The sequence below is a fragment of the Marmota flaviventris genome, chromosome 10 (genome assembly GCF_047511675.1).
Source record: "Marmota flaviventris isolate mMarFla1 chromosome 10, mMarFla1.hap1, whole genome shotgun sequence".
NCBI lineage: Eukaryota > Metazoa > Chordata > Mammalia > Rodentia > Sciuridae > Marmota > Marmota flaviventris.
The window spans coordinates 5689943-5714009 of NC_092507.1; the positions used below are offsets into that span (position 1 = coordinate 5689943).

Genomic DNA, 24067 nt, shown 5'->3' on the forward strand with positions numbered 1-24067 from the left:
AAACCCTACTATAATACAAGTCTCCTCAGTACCTTTTACATAACCTAGCTAAAGATACAAATAAATGATAAATCTATTTGGTAAATAAATGAGTAAATTTAACCCATTAAGTCCCATTATCCTATACAGAGAACACTTATAAAAACCTATAAAAATTTTATAGGACACCTATAAAATTGCTCAAGTCAAGCTTTTATAGGCATCCTGTATACAGGATATACTAGGTTAACACCAATAAGAGAAGCAGGAAGGTAGTAGGTATGTCTAACAGCATAGAGTTTAATAAATTAAGGCCCAAGTTATTCCTGTATCTTTTTTTTTTTAATAACAATGATTTTTTTTTTTCCCCTGGTGGTACTGGGGACTGAACCCAGTACCTTAACACTAGTTTCATAAGAGATCTAACCCTGAGCTATATACATCACCAGCCTCTAACAAATCAGAGGGTGTTTTTGGTTTGGGCGGGATTGTTAATTTTTTATTCTGGGGAGTAAACTCAAGGGCACTTTACCACTAGACAACATCCCCATCCCTTTTTATTTTGAGACAGGGTCTTATTAAATTGCTAAGACTGTCCTCAAACTTTTGATCCTCCTGTCTCATCCTGAAGGGTCACTGGGATTACAGGCATATGTCACCACACCTAGTTAACAAATTTTTTTTTTTAATGGTTTTACACATCCTCACTTCTCAGGAAGAAAAAAGTCAGGCTTTATTTCATATTTAGGGAGAAAGGAAGGTTGATAGGTAACGAAAAACCAAACATTGTGTCCCCTCTATTTAGAAAAAGCTTTTTCAAAGAAGGGCCCAGGAAAACAACAATTTTTTTTTTCCCGGTGGTATTGGGAATTGAACCTAGGACCTGGAAGATGCTAGGCAAGCACACTACCACTAAATTACATCCCCAGCCCAAAATTATTTTTTATATAAAATCTAAGATAACATTCTTAAAAGTCAACAAAGTGCCAGAAACAGTGGTACACAGCTACTGGTGAGCTTGAGTCAAGAGGATCACATCTGAGGGAAGCCTGGGCAAGTGAGCAAAACCCTGTCTCAATCTTCTTTTTTTTTTCCTTAAAATTTTATTAATTTTTTTAGTTCTAGATGGACACAATACCTTTATTTATGTATTATGTGGTGCTAATGATCAAACCTAATGCCTCACACATGTTAGACAAGCACTCTGCCACTGAGCTACAGCCCCAGCCCCTCAAAATAATCTTTAAAGAAAAACAAGGCTGATGTAGCTCAGTAGTAGTGTGTCCCTGAGTTCAATCCCCAGAACCGAAAAACAAATTTTAAAAAATTTTAGAAAGTTTTAAAAGGAATATAAAAATATATTTTGGATTCTCGATTCAGGAAAAAAAAAATAATTTACTTCTCTACTTCCTAGAGAGTAGAGAATAATAATTTAGTTTCTCCTCCCTACCAATCATTAGTGACTTGGGAAATTCACCCAAACTATGTACACATCCACAATAAATGTAGCTGCCTGAAGTTGTGCAGTAAAGGACCAAGTTGCTATATCAATACCATGCAGGCTATGCAAGGGTTCAGGATGAAAATGGCCTCCAGGCTGCTGTAGAATGATATTTCTACCTTTTTTCCCAATATCTTGGGACTGAACCCAGGGATACTCTACCACTAGCTACATCCCAGACTTTCTTAATTTATTTTGAGACAGGGTCTCATTAAGTTGTGTGGTTAGCATCAAACTTGTATTCCTTCTGCTCAGCCTCCCGAGTTGCTGTGATTACACATGTGCACCACCATGCCCAGTTGTTTCTGCTATAATTACTACTTTTCAGACTATATCTTTGTTCATATCCCCCTTTGGGTCATAGACTCCATGAGGGCAGGGAGACATCTTACTCATCTTTGTATCCCTGCTGCCTCGCATACTAAAACACAAACTGCTGAGTGAGTGCCCCTAAAGCACTCAGATGATCCCTGATTATCAGCCAATTGCCCAGAGAAAAGGACACTTAGGTCAAAGCAGCCTCCTACAGGGATGGCCTGATATGGCAAACTGATTCCCTAACAATACTTATGTTTCCCTTATTAATCACCTGATCTATCCTCTCAGGATAATTTGTACCTTTTTGTAATTAATATTGAAGTACATGAAAAATATAATTCTTCTGAAATCTCTCTTTTTTCCCAAAAAAAACAAACATGTAACTCCTGGATATCAATAAGAACCATACGAAAAGAAAAGGTAGAAGAAAAAGACATTCATTTCAAAAATGTTACTCACTAAAAGTCAAGCAAAAAAAAAAAAAAACTGAATGAAAGAAAACCTGGGGCAGGGATACAGCTCAGTTGATAGAATGCTTGCCTTGCATGCATAAAGCCCTGGGTTCAATCCCCAGCATCATAAAAAAGATAAATGAATGAATGAATGAGAGAAAGAAAGAAAAGAAAAGAAAACCTGTCAGAAACCAATAAAAATTCAAAGTACACCATCACTAAAAAATATGAAAAACATTCTCCCAGAATTTATCAATAGATGAAGGCACCTTCTTTACTTGCTGAAGTCCAAGTTCTATCTTCTCATAACCCACTAAGTTTATAACTGAAAGAAAACCTAAGTGTACAACTTTCTCTATGCACATAAAAACTAAAGTCAATTCAATAACTCACACCAGAAAACAGGTACTCACAAATATGACTCACTTACCTCATCTTTCAAACATTCTTTTAACTACTTATTTGGTTAATTTCATAGTCATCATTATTTCCACAGAACCCTCAAGCAGATTTCAAAAGCAGGCCTCTAATTCACTATAACACAAACAACAGGTCTTCTGTCAAGGATTACATCAAATGGCCACCGTTCCTATTTCAGGAACACCATGAACAGGAGGTCAAAGTTCTCCACAAATCACCTCTGCAGTGGATCCCACGGTGACTGTGCCAGGTGTTAAAAAGAGTACACGTACACTTACTTCTAGACAATCATCTCCTATAAGACAGACAACTGTCACCAAGTCTAAATGAAACAACCTCAAAAATGCAGCCCAAGAACTCAGTGTCATTATAGCTTTCTAAGCTGAACAGGTGTTGCAAAAGAACTCAAAATAGGTCAAAATCCTCTCTCCCTGGTACTTTAGAAACATTCAATTCTCTAACACTCCCCCCCCCCCAATTGTTAGATTCTTTTTAGCGTTGTCTCTCACCAAGTTTTTTTTTTCTCAATTTTAACAAGGTTTAAAGAAGCTGTTAAAAAAAAAAAAGTGGGGGAGGGGCTAAAGAAGCAGGAATCTGTTTTTATAAAGAAGCTTAAAGAGAGTCAAGTCATTTGAGAGATGCACAGACAGGGCAGAGGCCCACCTTCATGACAGCTATATCAAAGGCCTAAACTTTGAGGCTTATAAATTACTACACTAAGCATATCAACAGCATGTGGTACTGTGTAAGCTTTTTGCAAACTTAACATTTCCATCCTCTACAGTCCTTTGATATCCTCAAAATACACCTTAGATTTCAAAGCCATTTCCACACCAGTAAGGGTAGCAATCTGCATCCTAGAAACCTGTAGGAAGGGCAAAACCCAAGCAAAACAGAGCTGTGGATACAAAGACTCTATCAGCACCTAGGTTCTTCTAAGGAAGTGATGAAAATATAGCCAGAAGAAACTACCTCAAATATCCAAACCAAAGTGAAAAAAAACTTAATAAGCTCCTTGTGAAAAGAGGCACTTAACCTGAGAACTCTCCCCTAACTCAGACAGTTTAAAGGAGAAAAATATAAAAAGTACTATATTAACTATTCAACTATTCTAATTACAAATTAATCTTTAATCCCATCAACTGAGGCTGAAGCAGGAGGATCACAAGCTCAAGGCCCTTATGTTTCCCTTATTAATCACCTGATCAACAATTTAGCAAGGCCCAAAGCACCTCTGGGTTCAATCCCCAGTACCAAAAAAAAAAAAGAAAAGAAAATAAGAAAGCAAAAACAAAACACTTCAGAATTTCCTTAATGATCAGACTTAAACAACCTTGGAGGCACAGGTGGCCTCTAAAATCATTCCAGGGGGTACAAATTAACTCTAGCTCTCTCTTTATCTGGAATTGAGAGGGCAGGAAAAACTTCTACCTGCTCTACTACTAACTCAAACAATGTTTTGATACCATATCCACTGTATTTTTCCACAAATGATACATTTACACATCTCTGGAATTTAAAAATATCTGAATTTCTTAGAAAAAAGCAAAGCATTATTACTCTCATAAAATGCTTTTTAAGGGTGGGAGTTCTAGAAACCAAACCTGGGGCTTTGCATGATAGGAATAAAATGTCTTTTTGACATCTTTTGTCATAAAAGTGAAAACAAAACTTTTTATTTTGGGACAAACATTTAAGAACAAAACAATAGTACTCTACCACATCTGAAAACTAGTCAGCACTATCTGCATTAAAGTATTCAGGAAAAAATATATCTGCACATAATATTAACAAAGGAAACATACCAAGAAAGCAGGGGGTGCAGGAGGTAGAACACATGCTTAGCATGTGCAAAGCCTGGGTTCAAACCCCAACACCAAAAAAATTTGATGACATAGAAAGCAGTCAATTCTCTAGACAGCATTACAGAGGATAAATACTGATTAAGTGTTGTGGGCTCCAAAAACCTTTAGTTCCTGAGTCAAAAAAAAAAAAAACTAAATCACTTCATGTAGGGTTTTTTTTAATGCTACAGAGGATTGAACCCAGAGGCACTTCAGTACTGAGCCACATCCCCAGCCCTTTCTATTTTGTCTCACTAAGTTGCTTAGGGTCTCTTTAAGTTGCTGAAGCTGGCTATAAACTTGTGATCCTCCTACCTGAGCCTCCCAAGTCACTGAGACTACAGGCAGGTGCTACTACACCTAGTTTGTATATGGTTATTTTTATATTTTCAAGGTTTTTTTATATTTTCAGTTGTAAATAGATACAAATATCTTTATTTTTTTGTGGTGCTGAGGCTCAAACACAATGCCTCACACATGCTAAGCAAGTGTTCTACCAAAGAGCCACAACCTTGGCCCTGAAGGCAGTTTTGTAATTCTTGTTTTTTCTTTCCAGTTTAAGTACTACTGTCCCCATTTGACAGCTAAGGAAATAGAGCACATAATCATACTGCAAGCCCTCTTGTGCTGAGAAAGAGGCATATCAAGCTTATTTTCATAATGCTCAGACTGTCATGGCTCAGTACATTTTAGTAAAGCAAGAAAAATCTTGAATTACACAACATACATACAAATAACATTTAAAAGACTCAATAATTCTCTGTCTAATCAATATCACTTCCCTTAGTAAAACAGTTTCTAAGAGTTATAAACACTATACCTCCATAAATAATCTAGTTCTCAGCACACACCTTAATTCAAATGGGCATATTACATTAGAATCTTTGCTTTGTTTTGGCTGTTGGTTTTGTTTTTCTGGATAATGCCTCTAAGCCACTCAACAGCCTTAAACTGCAAAAGGAAATATCCACAAGCTAAATTCAATGCTGTATTCAAGCAACTCAACATCCATATCAGTCTTATCCTAGGTAATCATGCCAATGACCCAAGTGTCTGTCAGCCTCACTAAAAGAGCTAAAAGAAAAGAAAATCTAATTAGAAGCCCAAGAAAAAAGTCCACTTTAATCAAAATTGCAATTAAAAGCCAAGGGACTTAAAGGTATGGGAAAAAAACTTAAAACATAAAAAAATTGGGAAGGACTGGGGTTGTGGCTCAATGGTAGAACACTTGACTAGCATGTATGAAGCACTGGGTTCGATTCTCAGCACCACATTAAAAAAATAAAGATATTGTATCCATTCACAGCTAAAAATACTTTTAAAAAACAATTAGGAAGATAAAAAAGAATATTCGAGAGAAAAAAAAAAAAGCCAGGTATAGTCACAAATGCCCATAATCCCAATTACTTGGGAGTCTGAGGCAGGAGGATACCAAATCTGAGCCCAGCCTGGGCAACTTAGTGAAACCCACCCTCAAAAAATAAAAAGGTCTTGCTAGGCACACACCTGTAATTCCAGTGGCTTGGGAAGCTTTGAGGCAGGAGGATCATAAGTTCAAAGTCAGCCTCAGCAACTTAGAGAGACACTGTCTGAAAATAAAATATAAAAAGGGCTAGGCATGTGGCTCAGTGGTTAAATGCCCCTGACTACCAAAAATAGTAGTAGTAGTAGTAATAGTAATAATTTTCCAAACAGAAAAGGCATTAAAATAAGAAAAAAATAATGGAAATAAGAACCACAATTTTAAGGTATTTTACAAAGGATAGGAAACTGAATGTTTTAAGTATATATACAAGAAAAATATTATCTCAAAATCAAACCCAACCCTTTTATTTATTCCTTTTTTTTTTTTTTTTGGAGACAGTAGCTCACTAAGTTGGCCAGGCTGGCTTTGAACCTGCAATTTTCTCAAATCACTGGGAGAACAGTCACTAGGATTACATGTTACTACTGTTCTTAAAAGTGAAGTAGTAGCCAGGGGAAGTGGAGCACACCTGTAATCTCAACAGCTTGAGAGGCTGAGACAGGAGAATTGCGAGTTCAAAGCCAGCTTCAGTAATGGCAAGGCACTAAGGAGCTCAGAGAGACTCTGTGTCTAAATAAAATACAAAATAGGGCTGGGGATGTGGCTCAATGGTCGAGTGCCCCTGAGTTCAATCCCTAGTACCCGCCCCCCCCCCCCAAAAAAAAATAGGTGAAGTAGTTTAGTTACCTTAACATACTCACATACATACATACATACACACACACACACACACACACCCCACACACACAACTTTAGTAGGTATTAAGAAAGCTCTGAAGTAAAAAAAACTGACCACAGAGACTACAAAGAAGTAAGTCACCCACCTAAAAAAATCTAATTTTAAACACTTACCATATGTTTTAAGTCTTTTTATCTCAGGAGTCTTTTTCACTTCAGATTTTGTGTTTAAAACATTTTCAGAAAAAGTTCACAAGTCTATATCATCTCTAGCAGTTGGAAATCAGTTTAAAGCACAAATTATTTAAAAATCACTCCCATCCACTCCTCATCCAGTACCAAAGCACCAAGATTCCAAAGCAGTTGTCACACATAACTCCATTTCAGAATCCCACTAGCATGTCTGTAAGAGCTCTCAGTGAGAGGCCCCAGGTGGAAAAGTAACAGGAAGAACTGCACTTTGCAGTTCCAATTTTGAGTCTACTATGCTGCTGACTTTGAAAAGAGAGGGCCTCAAGTTCAGCTTGTCAGTTATTTATACACTCGATTTTACCTTTCTTTTTTAAAGTTTTATTTATGTACTTATTGTGTTGGGCATTGGTCCCAGGGCCTTGAGCATGCATGCTCTTCCACTGAGTTAAACCACCAGCCCCTTGATTTTAAAATAAATGACTAAAATACACAAATTGCAGTCTCTAAAAGGGTAAATCATAGCATGTGATTTACATCATAATAAAACTTATTTTTTAATGTTTACAAAAAAACAAATAAATGATACAAAGAAATACTCTGTATAACATATATGACCTGGCTCCACTAGTAAGAGACCTCAAAATGTTTAAACTATGATATAGAGCTGGGGGGGGCGGGGGCGGGTTATAGCTCAGTCGGTACAGTGCTTGTCTATCATGGGTGAAGCACTAGGTTTGATCCTCAGCACCACATAAAAAATAAAAAATAAAGGTTAAATTCTTTATAAAAAAATGATATATAAGCCAAGCACATGCTTGTAATTCCAGCAATTTGGAAGGCTAAAGTGGGAGGATCACAAGTTCAGGGCTAGTCTAAGCAACTTTGTGAGACCCTGTCTCCAATTTAAAAAAAAACAAAAAACTGTGATATATGAAAAGATCATCAACTTAATTATCAAAGAATGCAAACTGAAATGATATTGTTCACTTTTTCACCTATCTAATTAGTAAGCACTTGTATACACTAGAACATGTTAGAAGACAATTTATTAACAGCTTTTGAAATAAAAAATTGACCTATCAGCTGATTCAGCAATTCTATTTAGAATTTATCACACAGACTTACAACCTATACAATTGTAAAACAATGGTACAGATTTCAGGATTAAAAAAAAAAAGAAGAAAGAGAATCAGAAGTGTCCATCAACAGAAAGAATTATGACCACACAATGTCTCACAATGTAGTTATTTTTAAAAGCAGAAAATAAACTGGGCACGGTGGTATGTGCCTGTAATCCCAGCGGCTCAGGAGGCTGAGGCAGAAGGATCAAAAATTCAAAGCCAGCCTCAGCAAAAGCACGGCACTAAGCAACTCAATGAGACCCTGTATCTAAATAAAAATACAAGCAGGGATGTGGCTTAGTGGTCAAGTGCCCCTGAGTTCAATACCAAGTAACAAAAACAAAAAAAACTAAAAAAAAAAAAAAAAACAGAAAAAAGACGGGTGTGGTGGCACACATCTGTAATCCCAGAGGCACAGGAGGCTGAGGCGAGGATCACAAGTTCAAGGTCAGACTGGGCAAGTTAGCTAAGACCCTGCCTCAAAATAAAAATAAAAGACTAAGGATGTAGCTCAGTGGGTAAGCACCTCGGGATTCAATCCCCAATACAAAAGAAATAATTTTAAAAAATAAAAAACAGAAACATCGGGGCTGGGATTGTGGCTCAGCGGTAGAGCGCTCGCCTAGCACTGGCGGGACCTGGGTTCGATCCTCAGCACCACATAAAAATAAAGGCATTGTGTTGTGTCCATCTACCCTAAAAAAATAAATATTAAAAAAAAAAACATCTGTGGTATAAATACAAATACTAAATTGAAAAATATATGCTTAAAATATTAAATAAAAAGAAAAATTCAAGTATAAGACACGAATGATGTGAAAATGCTTTGTGTACTATCAGTGTCTTGAAAAATTGTGCTCTATGTGTGTAATATGAAATGAATTGCATTCTGCCATCATGTATAACAAATTAGAATTTTAAAAAAAGAACAAAGAAAAAAATAAAAATTCATAACAGTATGCTTAAATATGCACAGAAAATGTCTTGAATAATTTGAGGAGTAAAAACTACTCATTTTGAATTTATGAAAATGATTACAATGAGTATATATTTATTTTATAATTACAATTTGAACACAATAAAATAATCAAATAAAATCTTATCCTGGTGTTAAATCTCCTTGCACCCATAACCCCAACGTCTCTTTCCAATGCTCTATGATTCTTGCCAAACCAATTTGTTCTTCCTTTGAGAAATCAACCCAAGCAGTTCCTCTCCAAAATGGTTGCAATTTGGTTTGAACAGCTACCAGCTATAGCCTGAATGTAAACTATTCAAGTTGAAACACCTAGACTGCCTACATGTGCAGGACCTTTTTTTTTTTTTTTAAGAAAGAGAAGCAAAACACAATTTAATAATCTTCATCACAGAAGTAGCAAAAGTACTCACCATTTTTCATGCCTTCCAACCTCCGCACCTATGCTCCATGTGATTTCCTACCTGAAATCCTCTTAGCCAATTCTCACGTGTCCAAATCCTGCCAATCCTTCAAAACATAGGTTAAATACTACCCCCTACACCCAATCCTTTCTTATGCCCCCGCCAGAGCTGATTCTTCCTTACAGCACAGCACATCACCTAAAGCAATTTCTTCTACCTAGTACTCAGCAGCATACTGTATTCTTTCTCACTAAGGAGAAAATTTGTCAAGGACACAATATTCAACTTGATCATTTTATACACACCATTTCCCATGGAAGTTTGCATTTCACTAAAGCATATGATAAAATGAGAATGACACGAATCTAAAAAATATTTTAAAGCACAGGCTTTTATTACACAATAAATTGTTAATTATGTCATGTTCACATAGGACAAACAGTATATGAAAGTAAGAAAGATTAAGATGCTTCCCTCTTGCTGGGCATAGTGACATACGCCTGTAATCCCAGTGGCTTGGGAGACTGAGACAGGAGGATTGTGAGTTCAAAGCCAGCCTCAGCAAAAAACAAGGCACTAAAAACTCAGTGAGACCCTATCTCTAAAATAAAATACAAAATAGGGCTTGGGATGTGGCTCAGTGGTTGAATGCAATTCCCAGTACCAAAAAAAGAAAAAAAAGACGCCTCCCTCTCAATTTCTCTCCCAGTACTTTGGGGTGCCTCATGAAAATGCTACCCTACAACCAAGGTCTTAATACAGCATTTTTTAAATTTATTATTTTTTTAATTTGTTCTATTTAATTGTACATGACAGCAGGATGCATTTCAATTCATCATACTCAAATGGAGCACAACATTTCAATTCTCTGGTTGTACACATGAAGAGATGCACCATTCGTGCAATCATACATATACCAAGGGTAATGATGTCCATCTCATTCCACCATCTCTCCTGTCCCCGTAACTCCTCCCCACCCTCCCCTTTTCCCAATCCAAAGTTCCTCCATTCTCCCCATGCCCCCCCCCATCACAGATCAGCAACCACTAATCAGAGAAAACATTCACCCTTTAGTTTTCTGGGATTGGCTTACTTCACTCAGCATAATATTCTCCAACTCCATCCATTTACCTGCAAATGCCATAATTGTATTCGAGTGTCCCTGAGTTCAATCCCAGGCACCAATAAATAAATAAAAAGAAAGACAATTATACAACTGAACAGTTTATTTGTATGCAGGGGCAAGTAACAAGCAATAAATGGAAAGAAACTATGATTTGTAAAACTAATAGTTATCTTACCTAAGAGAAGAAAAGTCACTGCTCGTCAGAAAAAGTACAGCAAACATACTCCAAGCACATAAATAATCCTAGTTATTAAAATCTGTGAATAGTGTCTAAAATGCTTAAGGATTCCATAAAGACCTTAAAATTCTCACTAAGTGGGGCGGGCACGGTAGCACACATCTGTAATCCCAGCAATTTGGGAGGGTGAGGCAGGAGGATAGGAGTTCAAAGACAATCTCAGCAATTTAGCAAGGTGCTAAGCAACTCAGCAAGACCCTGTCTCAAAATAAAATACACAAAGGGCTGGGGATGTGGCTCAATAGTTAAGAGCCCCTGGGTTCAATCTGTGGTACATTAAAAAAAAAAAAAAAATTCTCATAAGCTATAAAAATGAAGGCATTAAGCCAATCCAAATAAAATATTAAATAAGCATGTATCATGGCTGGGGTTGTGGCTCAGCAGTAGAGAACTCACCTAGCATGTGTTAGGCACTGGGTTCAATCCTCAGCACCACGTAAAAATAAATAAAATAAAGGTATAAAAAAATTATATGTTAAAAAAAGAAGCACAGTGGGCTGGAGATGTGGCTCAAGCAGTAGCGCGCTCACCTGGCATGCGTGCGGCCTGGGTTCGATCCTCAGCACCACATACAAACAAAGATGTTGTGTCCGCCAATAACTAAAAAATAAATATTAAAAAAAAAAAAAAAAGAAGCACAGGCTGGGGTTGTGGCTCAGTGGCAGAGCACTTGCCATGTGAGGTTAGATCCTCAGCACCACATAAAAATAAAAAAAGATACTGTGTTCATGTATAACTAAAAAAAAAAAAAAAATTAAAAAAAGAAGCACGTATTAGATGTTTTATAAACTAGACTTTCATAAAGCTAGAAAATTTACCCAGCAATAAAAATCTGAAGCCATCATTAGATCAAGACAAATAATTTTTAATAAAAATAACATACTGAACACTCAACTCACTGCAGTAGCATTCTTTTTTTCAGAATTTTTTTTTTTTAGTTATAGATAGATACAATACCTTTATTTATTTATTTTTATGTGGTGATGAGGATCAAACCCAGTGCCTCATGCATTGTAGGCAAGCACAGAGCTACAGCCCCAGCCCTTTTTTTGTATGTGGTTCTGGGGATTGAACCCAGGGCTTGTGCATTCGAGGCAAGCACTCTACCAACTGAGTTATATCTCAAGCCCCTATTTCATTCATTTCTAATAAATATTTTAAACTTACTAGAATCCAAACAAAAACTCAATTTACATGATTCAAATAACTAAGAGGATCTAAAATGTTTGCAGTATTTTGTCAAAAATCAGGTTCCTGGTGCTGGGCTTGTGGTTCAGAGGTAGAGAGCTCACCTAGCACGTGCAAGGCCCTGGGTTTGATCTTCTGCACCACATAAAAATAAACAAAATAAAAGTATTGTGTCCAACTACAACTTCAAAATAAATATTTTTAAAAAATCAGGTTCCCAAGTATGGCCTGGAGTCATGAAATTAAATCTAACTGCCTTTATTATTATACTCAATAATACCATGCAATAATATTGTTCTTTTTTGGGCTGGGGATGTGGCTCAAGCGGTAGCACACTCGCCTGGCATGCGTGCGGCCCAGGTTTCGATCCTCAGCACCACATACAAACAAAGATGTTGTGTCCGCCGATAACTAAAAAATAAATATTAAAATTCTCTCTCTCTCTCTTTAAAAATAATAATAATAATAATAATAATAATAATAATATTGTTCTTTTTTTAAAAAATATTTTGTGAGTAGACCTTATTTATTTATTTTAGTTGTAGATGGCACAATATCTTTATTTATTTATTTTTTATGTGGTGCTGAGGATCGAACCCGGTGCCTCACATGTGCCAGGCAGGCGCTCGCTCTACCACTGAGGTACAGCCCCAGCCCCAATAATATTGTTCTTATAGTTGACAAATGAATGCACTACATTCCTCACATGCAAGGTTCACTAAAGTGACCAAAGTAGCCGGGCCTCTTCCTCCTAGAGTTCATGAGTCACAATTCACCTACACCTCCAGCAGGTGAATGAACTCTCTCAGCAGGCCTCTTTCCTAGCCTCCAAGGTAATCATCCTCTTGCCATTATCATATTCTTGTTTCAGACCAAATATCATTAGGCTTCAGCTCTGCTCTGCTAACATCACATATAATCACATTCCTCAAAAATTATACTCCTGGGCTGGGGACATAGAGTGCCTGTCTTGCATGCACAAGGCCCTGGGTTTGATCCCCAGCATCACAAAAAAAAAAAAAAAGAAAGAAAGAAATTAAGCTCCTGCTGGCCAGGCGTGGTGGGCACACCTGTTATCCCAGTGGCTGGGGAAGCTGAGGCAGGAGGATGGTATTAAGCAACTTTGTGAGACCCTGTCTCTAAATAAAATATAAAACAGGGCAGAGGATGTGCTCAATGGTCAAGTGCCCCTGAGTTCAATCTCCAGTACCCAAAAGAAAAAATTATACTCCTGTTACCAAAACAAGAATCAGCATATTATCAAAATGCCACAACAGCTATCACTAATAATGGGCCACTTTTCCAAAAAAAGTTAATGGAAGAGTGCTGGGGATATAGTTCAATGAAACGTGTGAGGCACTGGGTTTGATCCTCAGCACTACATAAAAACAAATAAATTAAGGTATTGTGTCTACCTACAACTAAAAAAAATTTATTAATAAATAAAAATTTTAAAAGTTAATGGACAGAATGGTGAGGAACAACCATATTTAATCAGAGCACAGTTTAAGTCAAAATGATTAAGTGGTATTTTTGTATTCTATGTATATATACAAAGATGGATTACGAATCAAAATATATACCAGTTATACCTACTCTTTGGAAACTAGAACATAATTTAACTAGGATGACTATAGATTTATGGTAGCATCTGTTTTTACTATATTGTTGGTTGTAGCTAAGACTGTTCATCTAAATTCTCATACAACAATGCAGCCAGCAGGGCACAGTGGAGCATGCCTGGAATCCCAGCGGGAGGCAGAGACAGGAAGATTGCAAGTTCAAAGCCAGTCTCAGCAACAGGGAAGCACTAAGCATTTCAAATAAAATACAAAATAGGGCTGGGAGTGTGGCTCAGTGTTTGATTGCCCCTGAATTCAATTCCTGGTACTCCCCCCACCAAAAAAAGGCAACCAATAAACACTGTTCCTTCAGGAAAAAATATTATCTTCTTTAAGACATCTTCAGATATGCTTTCAAGGGAATATACAGTTATGAAAATATGACACCTAAATAGATGGACCATAATTCAATAATTCTAAGATGCACAGTGTTTTATATGACATAGGAATTGAGACAGGTCTTACATAATAGTTCTTTTTTTTTTTCATTCTTGGTAATTTTAAGGTAATAACAAAGCCTGCAAATGATGGCAGCTTAGATTCAATAAATGTGTTTTTCAGAATACATCTAATTTCAAATGTGGGCACATATACTGGAATAGTCAAAGGGAAACCCTCCTGCCTTCCAGGGTTTTACAATCTAATGAAGAGAACATGATTAGCTTTAAAACGTGAAAGTGAAAATAAAAACAAACATTAACACAAGATATGAAGTAATAAAATGAGTGAGAAGGTTACAGAACTGAAGGGTACTTAAGTGATAGGAAATAAGAATGGCAACAAAAAAAAAAAGTGCATCTTCAGCAGTTTTAAATAAATGGATTAAGCTGAGGATGGTGGCATGCACCTATAATCCCAGCAACTCAGGTGGCTGAGTCTCAACCTGGGCAATTTAGCAAACCCTATCTCAAAATAAAAAATAAAATGGGCTGGGAATGTGGCTCAATATAGCACCCCTGGGTTTAATTCCCAGTAGCAGAAAAAAAGAAAGAAATGGATTAGATCTGCTCTAAGAACAGGAAATAGAAACAATCTCAACAAGATTACAGGGAAGATGAGCAATGCAAAATTCTGCTAGTCTCCCCTGAAACTCAGCAACCACCCTCCAGTCAAGGGAAAGCATTGTTTAGAGTTCACTAATCATAAGGAAAAGCATTTTTCTAATCTGCCATCTCTCTCCCCTTTGAACCCCTGTGGTAGTTGTAAAAATAAATCCAAAAATTCTTTGATGTTCCTCCCTTTTGTGGGTTGGACTTAGTGATTTAATTCTAACTAATGCACTAAATTGAAAGTGATGGTACAGAACCACCAAGACTGTCACAGAAAGCACTAAGGCTTCCTCCTTTCCTACTCTTTCTCTGATCACCTGCTCTGGAAGAAACCAAATGCCATGTCAGAAGGTCACTCAAGTAGCCCCATTGGAGAGATCCAAGTGGCCAGCTTCCTGCTCATAGCCATGTGAGTGAGCCATTCTAGAAGCAAATCCTCCAGTCCCAGAGAGGACTCCAAAATGAATGTAGTCCCAGATATTATGTATATTTTTTTGTTTTAGGTACTGGGGATTGAACCAAAGGGTGCTCTACTGTTGAACTACATACCCAGTACTTTGTATTTTTTGAGACAGGGTCTAAGTTGAGGAGGTTGGCCTCAAACTTGTGATTCTCCTACCTCAGCCTCCTGAGTTGCTGGGATTATAGGTATGGACCACTGCACCTGGCTTCTCAGCTAACAAACATCTTGACTGCAACCTCAAGAGAATACCGGAGTCAGACCCCAGCCACTGCCAAACAACTGACACAAAAGGTGTGAGATAAAAAATGTTTACTGTGGGCTGGGATTGTGTCTCAATGGTAATTGAGTGCTCACCTAGCATGCATGAAACACTGGGTTCGATCCTCAGCATCACAAAAAAATAAAAAATAAAGACATTGTGCCCACCTAAAACTAAAAAATAATTATAAAAAAATGTTTACTGTGCTGTCCCTAGATTTGACATAACTTGCTATATAGCAATAAATAATAAAACCCTATATTTTTGTCTCTCTAAAACATTCACCTGCAACTTCTAACAGTTATATGATCCAATGGCCAGTATAAACTAATTTTTAAAATATATATACATACATATATATATATATGTATACATATAATTTTAAACTAATTTTTAAAATATACATACATATATATATGTGTGTATATATATATATATATATATAATTTTAGTTGTAGTTGGACATAATATTTTTATTTTATTTATGTTTTTTAATGTGGTGTTGAGGATCGAACCCAGTGCTTGCATGTACCAGGCAAGTACTCTACCGCTGAGCCACAGCCCCAGCCCCTGAATTAATTTCTTGAAGATTGTTCTTTTCATCTTTAAAATCTAGAATGCTTAATCCAATGAACTACAGTCAAGCATTTGTTTCTATTTGTTGAAAAATTCTTGCCTGGGGCTAGGGCTGTAGCTCAGTGGTAGAGCACCCGCCTTGCACGTGTGAGGCTCTGGGTTCAATCCTCAGCAACACATAAAAATAAATAAAGATATTGTGTCCAACCACAATTTAAAAAATATCTAAAAAAAGAAAAGAAGGAAAAATTCCTGACAGTGATTATACAATTGACCACAGCTGTCCAAAAATTAAACACTGAATTTGAGCATAACTAATGGAGTAAGGTTAAAAAAAAAAAAAAATCATTTGACTGATCAGATGGAGATGGACTGAAGGATTAACAGATGCCACAATCAAATGTAACTCCAGGATAACATTTACGTAAGGTGGGAAAAGAAGTTATTTGCACCCTTAGATGTACTGGAGTGTGTAAGTTGCTTGAGGAAAAATAGTACAAAGCAGTACTTCCTTATTAAGGAGAAAAAACACACCTTTGACTAACAACGGATTAATCTGACACATTTCTCAAAATGTGTCCTACAGAATTAGTACCCCATGAGAAAGTCACAGCTATTCTCTGGAGTAAAAGGAGCAAACAGGAAATCTCTATATTATATGACATTTCTGAGGCATTAAGGTGCTAACGTACATTGTAAATTTATTTGACCGCACTTAAAATATTTCTAGCATATTTGTATGCTATAAATGCAGTTTAGGAAACATTGACTTAGAAAGGCAGAAAGATAGGTATATTGGAGGCTTAATTCACAGAAAATTTGTTTTAAAATTCTGCAACAAAACGATCTCACCAGAAAGGTAACCCCATATGACTACTAATTATGATTATATAGTTTCTTAAAGCAAAATAAACAGAAAAAGGCTATGAAAAGCAGCAAGAGCTTTACCAAATGTCAGGAAAAATGAAGACAGGAAAACTTGGTAGGATCTAACAAAAGAAAGGAAATTCCCTTTCCATAGGCCAGTGGTTCAGAATGCCTCCCATCCCCTCAATCAGCTCAACTGTGTCCCTCCATGTGAACTGGTGTACTGGGGGTGAGCATCCAGCCTAAGGGCATCCCATCTGGAGGGCTTGTGGGCAGCTTATGAGGTGATCTGACCCCAACCCTTAATCAACAGTGGTGATAAGTAATAAGCTATCAGATCTCTTTTGGAAATTTTTAATTACAGTTACAAAGAGTATTTAGCAGTGGAAGCAGAGGCATAAAGAAAGCAGACATAAAACAGCTGAGTTAATAGTAGAGAATTAGTTGAGCCAGCCCTGGCTGTTTAGTGCCTCACGCAAGGAAAAAATCCTTCTTTCCATAAAAAAAATTAAGTTAGCCTGCCACTGTCCAACCTGAACAACCCCACATAGAGGACCGAGCAGGGTGGCAGGATGATATGCCTTCACTTATATTCCAGAAAGGACTGAGAGGGGAGTGATATAAGACTGGCAGAGGGAGTGCTAGATCTAGTTTTAATAAGGAGCATCCAGGGTCTGTAGATATAGATAGCTCAGTGGTAGAGCCTAGCATGAGTGACAACCTGGGTTCCATCCCAGCACCACAAAAATAAGAAGCATCAGTTTAAATGTACCTGAATGATGTTTTCATATATCAAATGTCTATTTAAATCAATGACCAAAGCCCTACATCTCATTAGGAATTAAACCAAACTGCTTGTGAGGAAACACTTCCTCAGCACAGCCAGGTTCTGCCAGGGAGGGAGGTTTCCAGTGCCTCCTCTGGCGCTTCACAAATGCAGACACATGCCCACATTCCTGCCTCCACACACTCCCCCTGAACTGTGTTCACCCCACATACATCAAGTGTCCCACAAGTAGAAAGGGGATTAGGAATGAGACCTCTGGGAGCCTTGGGGACATACACAGGTGCCAATGAATGTATGCACTCATGCCCTTGGTGAGAGTGTGCTGGAGTGGGTTTTGGCAAACGAGCTCTCCCCAGCTAGCACTCTGCCTAGAGATGCTGCACAGCATACTAGCTCACAAGCTCTCTTTCACAGTAGTCCAAGCCAACAATATAAATACTGTCCCTTTTAGAATGATGTCCTTATTGCTAGGCACAGCCCTGGCACCAGGGTATGGCTCAACAACCTCCTGCTGAGGAGGCAAAAAGGTATCTGGTCACTAACACTGAGTGGAATCCACATCCCTAACAGTATTCCAGTGTCAGTGAGGCCCCACTAAATGTAGAATCTTGTTCTTCTGAGAGGATAGACTCAAGTATATGTTCCACTTTCCCTCAATACTTGAAATAACTTTGAAGATCTGTTCCCTGCAAGCCAAACACCCTTACCAAATCCCTTAAAGCTACAATAATTAAACTTAAGGTATGACCCATGGCTTCAACTTCTAATACAAAAACCCAAAACAAATATGCTATGAGGAGTCTTGTAATATCAAATAGTCTATGAAATAAAGGTTATATCATTTTGGAACCTAACCATATAAGAAAAATATTTCACAGTTAAATGTATTGCTTATGACTGCTAATGTATTAGCAACTTTTATCAATTAACAAGAATTCACAAGAGGCATGTGGTGGCATACACCTGTAATCCCAGTGACTGGGAAGAGTGTGGCAGGATGGCAGGAGGATCTCAAGTTTGAGGCCAGCATAAGCAACTTAGCAAGACCCTGCCAAGATACTCAAAAGGACTGGGGATGTAGCTCAATGTAAAGTGCCCCTGGGTTAAATCCCCAGTATCAAAAAAAAAAAAACTTTTACGTTAACAGTACTACCTGATACAGTTATCTTACGTAGGGACATGTATCTTACATTACTTGGCATGCCAACAAGTTATACAAATCATAATTCCAACCAAAACTCCAAAGTAGGCCGGTTGTGGTGATGACACCTATAATCCCAGCAACTCAGGAGGCTGAGGCAAGAGAATCACAAGTTCACAGCCAGCCTCAGAAACTTAGCGAGTTCATGTCTCAAAATAAAAAAAACATAAAAAGTGTGGGATGTGGGGCTGGGGACGTGGCTCAAGCGGTAGCGCGCTTGCCTGGCATGCGTGCGGCCCGGGTTCGATCCTCAGCACCACATACAAACAAAGATGTTGTGTCCGCCGAGAACTAAAAAAAATAAATAAATATTTAAAAAAAAAAAAAAAGTGTGGGATGTGGCTCAGTGATTAAGTGCCCCTGGGTTCAATCCCTGATTAAAAAAAAAAAAGTAATAATAACAAAACTCCAAGACAGCAAATGTATTTATTATTTGGGCATGCTTGAGTTATTGCTAGTCATTAAAATGGCATAAACAATTTTAATAAACTTCAAACACATATTTAAGTACACTTTCTCCACACTTAAAAAACACTAAAACCACCAAGCAAGGTGGCACCTGCCTGTAATCCCAGCAGCTCGGGAGGCTGAGACAGGAGGATCTCGAGTTCACAGCCAGCCTCAGCAAAGTCAAGGCATAAGCAACTCGGTGAGACCCTCCCTGTCTCTAAATAAAATACAAAATAGGGCTGGGGATGTGGCTCAGTTGGTTAAGTTCCCATGAGTTCTATCCCTAGTACCAAAAAAAAAAAAAAAAACCACTAAGACCTGTTAGGCAAGAAACTAAGCACAGACCAACAGACTCACCACAATCATATTCAAATAGGATAAGCAAAGCTTCAATTTTGGAGAATTATCAAGATACCAATAATTAACAATCACTTGAATATGATTCAAAAGGAATTCCTGATTGTTAAAAACCCTACAATCAACTAGAGTACAGCATTATCAGAAACAGATTATATAAGACAACAGTGTATTGTTTTGGGATGTATATATGTATGCAATGAAGTTCACAGCTAGGTTACAGTAATGACTCACTTAAACATCTGAATTTTATGCTATCTTAACCTTTAAATCAACTACAAAAGTAACTGCCAAAAGCAGTTAGTAGGAAAGCATACTATTCCCAAAAGAACTTGGTACATACAAATTATTTTACTACTTAAATGTTTTTTTGATTACTGAAATTTGAACAAGATGTTAAAGATTCAAAACCATTTTAAAGTAAGGGGTGCTTGCAAAATGAACAATAACATTCGGCATGTACAGGTTCTTAGAAGGGCATAGATCATTGTCTTCCTTGTGTGTTTGATGCTATATGTAATTACTGCAGGACGTAACAATTACTGTACCATTTTTTAAAAAACTTTCTTGATACAACAATAAGTCAAAAGTCAAAGTTGAAAAAGTAAACAGTATACATAATTTCTTGATTTGTATTACCTTATTAACTGAAATTGGTTCTCAGTTACTCTAGTTTCCTTTCAACAAAACACTAGCAGAGAACAGACTGGATTGAAATTACCTGATTCTGTTCCCATTGAATAAATACCATACTTGAGATGTTCACATTTCATTGTAAAAGGCACGTAACTTTATAGATTACACTCCAATTCACTTGGGAAGCAAAGTCAATCAGATATCGCATTCTCAAGAATAGCCAGTGTGGAACAGATGTTTATTCCACAACTGCAACCTACAGAACTGCTTATTATATTAAAACAATTGAGATGTTTTAGGATAAGTGATAATAAAGTCCCTCAAGGCATTTACCAGGCACCTTAATTTAGGAGCCTTTGAGCAGGAATTCAGCCTTTGTCTATATTAATCTGTATACACACTAATTAAAATATTCTCTGGCATCCCTTTTTTTTTAAGAATCTAATCCATAAACCATCCTATCAGACTTATTTTTGATTATATGACTACTGAAAACAATATTACTGCAATGCAACACTATTATGTACACAATTTTCTGATTTTAATAAGATTTCCCCACCCCAACTACTCCTCTAACCTCCCCTTGCCCAGGTTAAATCCCTGAGGAAAATCTCTGTCCAATGCCAGGGCTCTACTTTCCACAGGGCAGGTTTATTTGATTTTTCCAAATTATATTAAAAGCTTTTTTAAATGACTGCAGGTATATATATATATATATATATATATATATATATATATATATAGCTTCCAACACCTGGAATGCAAATAAACCCCCTTTTTTGTTTACTATTTCAAGACAAACTAGATTTCTCATAAAGAATGGAAGAGTATCAATTCAAAGCAGTCCTTGCCACAATGTATAAATACCTCTGATAACAGAACAAATTAATGTCAAAGACACAGCCAATAACATAATAAAGCCTCGATACAACCATGCCTGTCAAAGGGCATCTGTATTAGCAGCTCAGGGAAGTGGCATTTGCAGAAAGGCACAGCAACTGCGTTTCAAAGAAAATCATTAAGCTTCAGCCGTTAATCCCCTCCCCCATTCTCTTCATCTGGATCCGTCAAAGCAATTAACCAGTAGAAGGTGCTATTCTACAACCCACAAGTGTTCACACCAACCTCCATCCTTGGCCCTGAGTTGAGTTTACCCCTAGTGGACTCTCAGCCCTGCTCAGTATTCTATGGAGTCTCTACACTAGCCCCCAAAACAGAAAACCAGACCTTTTTGTAAGACCCTTATTTACAAAAACAACCATCACATTGAAAGATCAAAAACCAGCAAACCTGACCATCAAACCATCACACCACTAATAACACACACATACACCCTCGCCCCCCTTTCCTAAATACTTATCTCAAATACAATCTTTATAATTTTACCTGCGGTAATCTATTTCTATAAAGAAAAGAAGACCTGGTTGCATTCAATACAATAAGAGTCAAATGAACAAATCACTATCCCCAGTAAAGTCAGGGGCAATGAGGAATGTGAAAGAACTGAGAACTCAATGTAAGGATACAACACAGAGAGAGAGAGATTGCAGTGTTACATGTACAAAAAAGAAAGAGCAGCAAAAAGCAGGGCTGCAAAGGGAAGAAAGAAAGACAGAGGAGTCTCTGAACATGTTTCTGAGTGTCCTTTAGTTTCCCATATACTCTTCTGCCTTGCAAGGTTGCAAAAAAGCCAGACATGAGATGGGTGGAAGAAAGCTGAGAAAGAAAGGCACCCACACTTCCCCCCATTTTCTCTCCTCTCTCCCAAAAAGAGCTGTGTTTGTCTGTGCAAACCTAGTCCCAAATATGGGAGAGAGAATGAATGTGTGTATGGAAGAACAATGAGCCCTCAGCCTGGTATTGTGTGTGTGTGTGTGTGTGTGTGTGTGTGCGCGCGCGCGCCTGCCTTTGCCTCTTTTCCCTTTGCCCTCAACAACAGGGAGAGCTGGAAGCCAGCTTTCCACACAGGCCAGGCCATCAAAATCAAAACTGGTTTATAATTTGCAGTGGAAATAACTCAGCAAGCAGATCCATGAAAGGAAATAACCAAAGATGATTTTATTATTGTATAGATCCATCTTCTCTCCCCTCCCCCAGCAGACTGCGACTGAAGAAACCAGTGTACAACAAACAAAAAGGTCTTTTTTTTTTTAATGGAAAGCAATTATCAAAACTGTTTCAAATCTAAACACAGGATGCATTAGTTTGTGCTGAATTAAATGTCCTTGTAATTCACCAAGTTCACCCATTTACTAAGTTATCTTTTTTCTGTTTAAAAAATTGCTTTGAAGAAAGCTATTTCAGGATTCATACAAAACTACTTTCTAAAAATGTACTTTAAAATAGCAGCACATACTGAAACATTTAAAGCACCCAGTTTCTCAAGGACACATTTTGCTTAAATCAATGTTTGACGTCTGTAATCCAGAAAAATTGTAAGCAAACCTTGGAAAAGAGACAGAGGAAAATGACAATTCAACAATGAATCATTTTGTTATCCTTTCAACAACTTCTCAAGCACCCAGTTCCAAAGGAAACCTGCAATACTTCTCCCCCCCGCCCAAAACACAGACATACACACACCCTAGTCTATGTAAAAGTACTTATTTTCTTTCCATAACCTTAAAAAAATAATAACTAGAAGGCACCCTCTTTTCAGACAGCAAAACTAAAACATGATGGTAAGAATTCTATTATTCTGTGATTTCTGGTTTTATAATTTTGGAATCACACAGACCAGAGAACCAGAGGTTGAGAACACAAAGGAGGACTCTTCCTCCAATGTGAAAATGATACTTTTTAATAACAGTCCGCCTCCAGGACCCCCAAAATCACAAACATTCAAGAATTCTCGGCTTCGGTCCTGGACCTCCTTCCCTCCCACATTTCAGCCAATGATTCAGTCCCGTGAAACAGTTAGACCTCGGACGACTGCGACGAGAGCGTGAATTAGCAGCCCCGGGAGGAGCGGGGTCCCGGGAGGAGCGGGGTCCCGGGAGGAGCGGGGTCCCGGGGTCGCGGGGTCGGGAACCGAGCGCGGCCCTCGGCGCCCGCCCGGCCTGCTCCTGGGCCCGCGGGGGCTCCCGCGACCCCCGCCGCCCGGGACGCGTCCCCAGGCCCCAGGGCCGCGGCGGCGGGCGGCGGGTGGCGCTCGCGCGGCGGGCTGAAGGCTTACCTTCCCCAACGCGCTACACCATCAACCGGGGCGGCGTGCGGCGGCTCGGGTGCGGCGGGGGGCGGCGGGGGCCGCAGGCGCGGGGCCGGGGGGCGGCCAGCGGGGACGCGACGCCGGGGCCGGGGCTCGCCTGCCACGGCCGCTCCTGCCGGGACGAGCCTTCAGCAGCGGGGGCCCAGGACCATGTCTGGTGGTGTTTCTCGGAGGGCCAGGGGCTCCCTGAGGAAGACGGTGATTTTTTTTTTTCCCTCAACTGGGAGAGAAAATGAGGATAAGACAATGTGGGGAGCGCGACAGGGAAGAGGAGGAGGCGGGGGCCGAGGCCGGCGGGGCGAGCGTCTTGGGTGTGTGGGAGGAAGAGGAGGCTCCGGAGCGCGGGGGTCGGCTCGCGAGCGTCTGTGGGAGCAGCGGCACCTCCGCGATGGTGGCGGAGCCGCGGCAGGGCTGCTGCGCGGACCCACCGCCCACTCCCCGCTCGGGCCCGGCCCACCTCGCAGTATTGCGCCCCGCCATTGGCGCAGCGTGCTGTGACGCGCACGGGGGCCGGGCCAATGGGAGGCAGAGGGAGTGCATACGGGGCGGGACTACTTTTTTTTTTTCTCCCTTTCCTCCTCTTTTTAATAAAATGAGCAGAAGGAAAGGCGGCGAGAGGACGGGTTCTGG

At 38.8% G+C, this 24067-nt stretch overlaps 1 protein-coding gene across 1 annotated transcript in view; it reads right to left on the reverse strand.

Moving 5' to 3' along the window:
* Rere (arginine-glutamic acid dipeptide repeats) overlaps positions 1–23492 on the reverse strand; it is a 396954-nt gene extending 373462 nt beyond the window's left edge. Inside the window, exon 1 of the mRNA XM_071617313.1 lies at positions 23405–23492. The gene's annotated coding sequence lies outside the window, so the exon portion shown is untranslated. The remainder of the gene's footprint in view (positions 1–23404) is intronic.
* Positions 23493–24067: the final 575 nt, after the last annotated feature.